Source organism: Colobus angolensis, unplaced genomic scaffold (assembly GCF_000951035.1).
Source record: "Colobus angolensis palliatus isolate OR3802 unplaced genomic scaffold, Cang.pa_1.0 Scaffold125, whole genome shotgun sequence".
In the NCBI taxonomy this organism is placed as follows: domain Eukaryota; kingdom Metazoa; phylum Chordata; class Mammalia; order Primates; family Cercopithecidae; genus Colobus; species Colobus angolensis.
The window spans coordinates 8,275,896-8,284,408 of record NW_012113697.1 but is presented as its reverse complement, the minus strand read 5'-3'; positions in this window follow the sequence as shown (position 1 = coordinate 8,284,408).

The following is an 8,513-nucleotide window of genomic DNA, read 5'->3' as shown; positions in this document are numbered from 1 at the left end:
ATCTATTTTGAGATAAGTGATTGTAATTCTCTAGCTTGGTTACTCTCCAACATTCATGGTTATATTTAGGAAGAATTCACATCTTTATAGTATTGAATTTCCTATCCTTTTCATTATTTATTTATGTATTTTATTTTTTTAAGACAGAGTCTCACTCTGTCACCCAGGCTGGAGTGCAATGGCACAATCTCGGCTCACTGTGACCTCTGCCTCCTGAGTTTAAGCGATTCTCTTGCCTCAGTCTCCCGAGTAGCTGGGATTACAGGTGCTTTTTCTTTTCTTTCTTTTTTTTTGAGACATGGTCTTACTCTGTCTCCCAGGTTGGAGTGGCACGATCATGGCTCACTGCAACCTCGACCTCCCAGGCTCAAGTGACCCTTCCACCTCAGCTTCTTGCGTAGTTGGGACTACAGGCGTGTACTACCATGCCTGGTAATTTTTGCATTTTTTTAATAGAGATGGGGTCCCACTATATTGCCCAGGCTGGTCTTGACCTCCTAGGTTTAAGCAATCCTCCCGCCTCAGCCTTCCAAAGTGCTAAGATTACAAGCGTAAGTCGCTGTACCCAGCCAGCCCTTTTTATTTTCAAGCCTTCTTTATTGTTTTCACTTTGTTGAGTATTTTCTTCACATTAGTTCTGTATATTTCCTTTTCAGTTTATTTATAGTATTATGTATATTTTGTTGCTACTGCACTTGAGATCTTTTGGCTATTATCATGTGATCTCATGTTAACATTTGTATAGTTATTTTATTAATTTTATAATTAGGTATATCTCCCATTTGCTGTTTGTCTTTATGATATTTTAAAAAGTAGAATATGCTATATGTGTAACAGGTATTTACATATTCACCTATGATATTCTGTTAATAGGACTTTTCTTCATGCACTGAGTGCCATCATATGTTCCACTAGTGATGTACTGGTGTACTTGTGTACTGGTGTATGCAAGCAATAAGCAAAGTCCAAACCATTGTGAACTGAGTGGTTCCACAACGTGTGTTGTGTTCTTGTGTTCTCTGTCTCAGCCTCTCCTTCCAGTTTTTGTCTTGAGTTCTAGTAAATCATTTTTATATGTATTGACTTCCAAAGCTATGATACCAACAAGGGCAGAGAATCAGAAAGGAGCTGAGGACACACATTTTCTGCCAACTTGTGATGCTTTTAAGAAAATATTTGAGGAAGCAGAGAATAAAGAAAATTAGAGGATTGGTAGAAGTCTTTGACGTTTTGAAGGACATTCTAAACATTGCTAAAACTGAGGGTTAAGCAATCACTTAAGTACAATACCTATACTACATCTCCATAGAAACTACAGGACCCCATATAAGTAAGTTCAGTTAGAGCCCTAACATCTAGGAATGTATCCCCACGCTAAACTGGGTAAGTGTGCACGTTTCTTGATTGACTCTCTTCTGTTATTTCTAATGAATTTCCTAGTGAACACTATTTTTGGGGGTAATAGTATCAACTACAAATAACAATAATTCTTATAACTTTCTTTTCCTTACTTTTACCTCTTAATTTTCTCATCCACGTGCATTAGCTAATTCTTATCAATCATGTCTTTTTTTGTTATTTGAATGGAGATAATCCTACATTAATCATGTTGATCCAACTTGTTTAAGATAGCTCTTTACAAAATAAGAACACATCCTCTTATCCCTATTTTATGAAGAGTTTTAATATCAGAAATTGTTTAATCATATCAAATGCTTCCTAGCCTCTATAAAAGACATTGTACTCCAAAAATGTATGAAAACTGCTCAATCGCATTAGCTCTTAGAAAGGTACAAATAAAATCCAAAATGAGACATCACTATGCTCTACCTGAAATGGTAATAGTAAAATTGGGTTGGCTATAGAAAGTACTGATAGGAATGCGAGCAACTTGAATTTTTTAATGCTGCTGGTAGGAGCATAAATTGGTAAAACCAGTTTGGGAAAGTGTTTGCCAGCATCTCTTAAATCTGAGTAGACACACATCATAAAACCTGCAATTTTGACTAGTAAGTATATAACCAACAGAAATGCATGCACATATGCATATATTTATGCTAGTTCAATTTATTATTGACTCAAATTGAAAAGCAATGTTCATTAACAAATAATATAATAGATATTTAGAATAGATATTTATATAATCATTCTAAAAAAGAAAAGATACTGTATTTTTTTCTTTGACTCTATATGTTGAATTATGTCAATAACTTGCTTAATGTTGCCAGGTGCTTCCATTTCTAGCTGTTTCATATTGGTCATGGCAAACTGGTATTATTACTTTGCAGACTGAAAAGGTCGGTTTCTTTCTCTCTTTTGAATAGCTCTGATATACCTAAACTTATTATTTTTTTTTTTACAGTAACTTAAATCATTCCTGTGACCATAAACTTGTGGATTTTAGCTTAAGAGAGGACCTTGCTATTCCAGAATTCCTGTTTCAGACACAGAAACACTGAAATCCTTTATCAAATTTACCTGAATCCTATTTCTTAATTCAATATTAACCCATTAAAGCTTAGAAACTATTTTCCCCCCGAATGATTCAGTCACTAAAACAGACCGAGAAAATTTTATGAGCCTTATGACATTAAATATGATAATAAATGAAGAGAAAATGGTCTAGAAATATTCTTCATTAAAAGTTATACTCTGTATCATAATTACACTTCTTGAATTGCTTCTCTTGGTTACAGGTATAAGATTCTTGATATGATAAAAGGACACTTTCATAGCATACTACCTTTCATCTATATATTTTATCTTTTTCTTTTGTGAGTCATTCACCTATGAAGATGGCTCTTTTGGTAATATGCTCTGGATGAGTTAAGGTAAACTAACTTGTATTCCATTACACAAAACCCAGATACACACACACACACACACACACACACAATTTTGTGAGAGGTTAAGACTATGTTAATCCACTCATTCAATAATTACTTATTGCCCTGTTTTTGTACTAGGTTCTAGGATAGTAACATATATCACCAAAATAGAATCATGTTCAGAAAATGACTTTTTAAAAAATTTTACTTTAAGTTCTGGGATACATGTGCAGAACATGCAGGTTTGTTACACAGGTATACATGTGCCATGCTGGTTTGCTGTACCCATCAACCTGTCATCTAGGTTTTAAGTCCCACATGCATTAGGTATTTGTCCTAATGCTCTCCCTCCCCTTGCCCCCGACCCCACCGACAGGTTCCGGTGTGTGATGTTCCCCTCCCTGTGTTCTCATTGTTCACCTCCCTCTTTGAGAACATGCGGGGTTGGTTTTCTGTTCCTGTGTTAGTTGGCTGAGAATGATGGCTTCCAGCTTCATCTATGACCCTGAAAAGGACATGAGCTCATTCTTTTTTGTGGCTACATAGTAAGAAAATGACTTTTAAAAGCATTAAATGACTGGGGACTGGGTGTGGTGGCTCACACCTGTAATCCCAGTGCTTTAGGAGGTCAAGGCAGGTGGGTCACCTGAGGTCAGGAGTTTGAGACCAGCCTGACCAACATGGTGAAACCCCATCTCTACTAAAAATACAAAAATTAACTGGGCGCGGTGGTGGACGCCTGTAATCCCAGCTACTCGGGAGGCTGAAGCAGGAGAATCGCTTGAACTCACGAGGCGGAGGTTAGAGTGAGCCAAGATCGTGCCATTGTACTCCAGCCTGGGCGACAAGAGTGAAATTCTGTCTCAAAAACAGAACAAAACAAAACAAAACAACAACAAAATATTAAATGACTGCAGGGGTTGGGCATGGTGGCTTATGCCTGTAATCCCTGTACTTTGAGAGGCTGAGGCAGGCGGATCACCTGAAGTCAGGAGTTTGAGAGCAACTTGGCCAACACGGTGAAAACCCATCTCTACTAAAAATAAAAAATTCGACAGGCATGGTGGTGGGCACCTGTAATCCCAGCTACTCGGGAGACTGAGGCTGGAGAATTGCTTGAACCCAGAAGGCGTAGGTTGCAGTGTGCCAAGAGATCGAGCCACTGCACTCCAGCCTGGGCAACAGAGAAAGAATCTGTCTCATTAAAACAAACAAAAAACTCCCAAAACATTAAATGACTGAAGGTAGGCTATTTTGGCCATAATAAGTTAATTCTTTTGAACTGTGTCAAGTAATAGTTCTTTTATCCTTTTAAGAAAGATGCATGTGTCTACGAGAAAGCTATCTCTTGAGATTCTCAGGAGTAACACTGTGTAGAATTCAAGGAAGATCTAGTATTGCGGATATTGTTTTGTCTGTTCAGTAGCCAAGTTTATGAACTTTCTCTCTAGGGTTGAGTTGCCCAGCTGGTATGCACAATACCTAAGGTGCCCTGTGTGTCTGGGTTACATAGGTGCCAAGACTGATTTCCCTCAACCTTCAAGGGGCTGCCTGGCACCCAGACAGCTTAAGCCTCAGGCTGGTGAAGGCAGCCTTTTTTCTTGTTTTCTTGCTCTGTCGCCCAGGATGGAGTGCGGTGGTGCGATCCTGGCTCACTGCAACCTTGGTCTCCTGGGTTCAAGCAATTCTCCTGCCTCAGACTCCTAAGTAGCTGGGACTACAGGCATGCGCCACCATGGCTGGCTAATTTTTTATATTTTTAGTAGAGATGGGGTTTCACCATATTGGCCAGGCTGGTCTTGAACTCCTAATCTTGCGATCCACCCGCCTTGGTCTCCCAAAGTGCTGGGATTACAGGCATGAGCCATTGTGCCCGGCCCAGCCTCTTCTATTTACCCTGGTGAGTGCTTATGTATCATCCCTTACTACGGAAGGCAGTGGGCACCATGTTGTGTGACCGGATTCTTTCAGTCTTCTGTCTTTGCTTCTCCTTGTCTGCCTTCCCACCTTCCAACCGCATAGTTTTCTGAACAAATTCTCATCTCTGTTGGGCTAGCTTCTTTTTCCAGTCAGCCTAGGATTTGCTGGCCTTGAGTTCAGTCAGTGGCTACTGTTTGGCAGCTCAGATCCCCTGTAAGGCAAACCCAGCAATCTACTGAATAAACCTAGCATTAAGCTGAGAAAAATAATGAACAAAGCTAACACCATCCATTAATTTTCTCGTTTTGACTTACCAACTGATGACAAGCAAGGACTAGATAGTGGGGCCTTCACTTTATGTACCAGTTTTTTCCCTATCAGTGTACCATGTAGTAGTGCACTTTATATAGTTTCTTGGCAGAGAGGTCTAAGGCAAAATTGGTAAAGAAAGTTTGAAATATGGATTATGCACATTTATTTCTAAAAAATGAAAAAAATACATGAAGAAAACACTTACCCTGATAGGCAAAATAATCTGTGTGAAGATGAGAGCTGGTGTGGTTTGTAGTAAGGGCAACGAACTAGGCTGATAACATCTGGGCTTTTTTCCCAGCTCTGCTACCTTTATACTATGTGACCTCAGGCCCGGTATCTTACCTCCCGAGCTTTGGTTTCCCCATCTCAAAAGGACATAATCATACTTGCCATACCAACCCCAAAGGGATGTTGTGAAAACGATATCAAAGTGGTTGGAATGCTTGAAAATGCTAGGGCATTCGTATGATGTCAAAGAATGATCTTGGATCTAAGATCAAAGAGTTTAGGCACTTTGAGGTTAGTAAGAAATTTGGGTCAAATGCTGAAGTAGGGCTGCTACCACTACAGCAGTTTTCTTTCAAAATTTTAACTACAATACAGAATTATCATAGAGTTATATATTATTTCACATAAATAGAATTATTAAAATTAGGCTTTAAAGTGATCATATTTGTTCTGAAATGTAAATCTTATTTAAAATTTATTTTATATAATCTAAATAAGATACAAGGACCAATATCATTTTTCTCACCAGAGATCTGACCATATTCACAATGCAAATTGGTATTTATGAGAAGTATCTGTACCACAACATTTTGGAATTATATATGTATATATACATATATATACTCAATTATATGTATATAAATATTCCATTTTATGAATCATGCCAATGTCTTTTATATGATCTACAATTATATAAATGCAAATTCAACTGTCTAAGCATAATTCATCAACCTAATAATTTTCTTTAGCTGAGTCTCAGATGCTGAGATCATGCATTTAAACAGATATAATTACTATTTTTAATCAGTGATTGTAACATGAAGATCTGAATCTTTAGCTACCATAAAAGTGAGATTCTATATGCTATTTCCTTTCATTTCTTTCCCCAATTCATTGAAAAAAATTAGATATTTTTATTTTACCTTGCTCACGAGCAAATTCAAAACTGTATATTGTTCATTCTCAGACAGCACAGACCAAGAAAAATGTCATCCATCTCATTAACAAGTACATTTTTCTTTTTTTGTTTTAATTGTAATCTCTGCGTATACTTATTAATACAACTAGAAAACCATTAATTATGACTTAATTTATTCCGTTTGATACCCAAATATTTAAGAGCCTGGTGTCCCCAGTGGACAGAAAATAATAAAAGGAATACTTGGTGGTAATAAACTTAGAACAAAGCCATTAAATAAAATTTATTTCTGTCTTACTGTTGTAAGTCATGTCTTACCATTATAGGATTAAGATCTTTTTAATGGCATTGAAAGATAGACTTTCAGATTTCTGCAAGGTCATTCCTCTGTTATGGGGCTTACTTGGCTCCTGAGGAAGTATCGGTTGATATTGTGGGTTTGGAAAGGCTCAGTTAGCATTACTTGGGCACTGAGTATTTAATCTATCTCTGTTTTAAACACGAGCTGACACCCTGAGGCATCCCTCAGACTATTAGAGACAGACTTAACAGGTGACCCACAAGGAAATTTGGTGTTTAAACAGAAAGAGATAATCATCATTTGTTACTGCGGACAGAGAGTGACTGAGAGATTTCTAAAAATATATTTTACATATATTCAAATAGTACTTACCATGTACCAGCCTCTCCCATGCTCTTTACAGGCATTGATTCATTTAATTTAATCCTCACAACAATGACTGCACCGACTAGGGTTGTTTTCTGGTACAATAGATAAAAGTCCACACCTGGGGAGAGATAATCAGTCTTAACAAGTACCCTGGGGGACACTTGCCAAGAGATAGGGTTAAAATTAGGAGAGATACCGATGGCAGTCATCTATGCCAGCTAGGTTCATCTGTACAGTCTTCACATTTCTTAAAGATGAATCATCAAATTCTACCATATTACTACTTCTCTCTTAGTTTTATCGTAACCTTTCCTTTGAATAAGCCAACCTTGCCTGAGAAGAATGGTCTACTACTAGGTCAGCAAAGGTATGTAACTCTCTTTTGACTAGTGGTATGGTGGTATTTGCTTTGTAATCAACCAGTCGAACTGATGCAAATAAAGAGAAAAGTCAGTGGGATTGGAGAGGGGAATACCACAATTTTTGCTTCCTCAGCATTCATGACTTAATTTGCTTGCATAGGTTTTCTTTATTTTACAAGTGAGTTTCCTTTTAATGTTGTTCCACTTTGCATTTCAAATTTCCCTTAAGCAACTAAAAATGTTACAAAACAGTGTCATTACCTTTCATATTAAATATCAAATTAGCCAAAGAAGTTGAGTTGTGAGTACTCCAACAAGCAAAATATTAAAAAATGAATTTCAACTTGGTGATTCCACCTAGTGAACTAACGGGATATAAGGGAACCTCTTACGTCCCAGACACCATGCTTAGCATTATGCACGGTTACCCATTTAATCTCACAGCCTTGCAAGGGGGTATTATATCCACTGTTTGAGGGTGAAGAAAACAGGCTCACACAAAGCAGTAGCTTCCAGGGGTCTCACAGTTAATACTAATGTAAGGCTTGGGCTTATAAATTAGGTGTTTCAGGTTCCACATTGCACAGCACTATCTCACAGACTATCTAGGGCATGGGCATCCTGATAAAAACGTACCAAATTTATTGGTTATCAACGACAGTTCCATTTGCAAATACTGAGCAAATAATGGCAGTAGGGCATCCCGCCATTTCCTGCATGATTAGTTGAAAAAGAAACACCTGCGCACACATATTTGAACAATGTGATCTAGCTAAGGACCTGGACACAGTCAGCTAGCAGGAAGGAGCATTTGAACAAAGGGTAGACCACGACCTACGAGGTGGATGAAGACACCCGTCCGTTTGCCTCCTGAAGCAAGATGGGGCTGAGGCGTCAAGCGCCTATTGGCTGCCCGGAAGCCTTTTCAGCCCCGCCTGAATACAGCAAGGACGACCCAGGGTTCACCTTCAGCGGTGAAGGCAAGTCCTGGTATAAGGGACGCACATAGGTCCGCGCCACATCCTGACACAGTTTCTACAAGAAGGGCGGGATGGGAGGGGGGATTCGTTAATCCAGGTCAGAAATACACCTTGTTCCTCGAGGGAGGATTTTGGAAGGAAATTCCACTCGCGAAGTCTCCTTTTGGAGATGCCCTTTTCCTTTCAGGTACAACATCCTTCATTATGTACCCCCAGGATAGAATGTATCCAGGGCTCGCAACGCGACCCTTAGTCCCCAGCAGTGCGGCCACCGCCGGTCCCCGGGCGGGC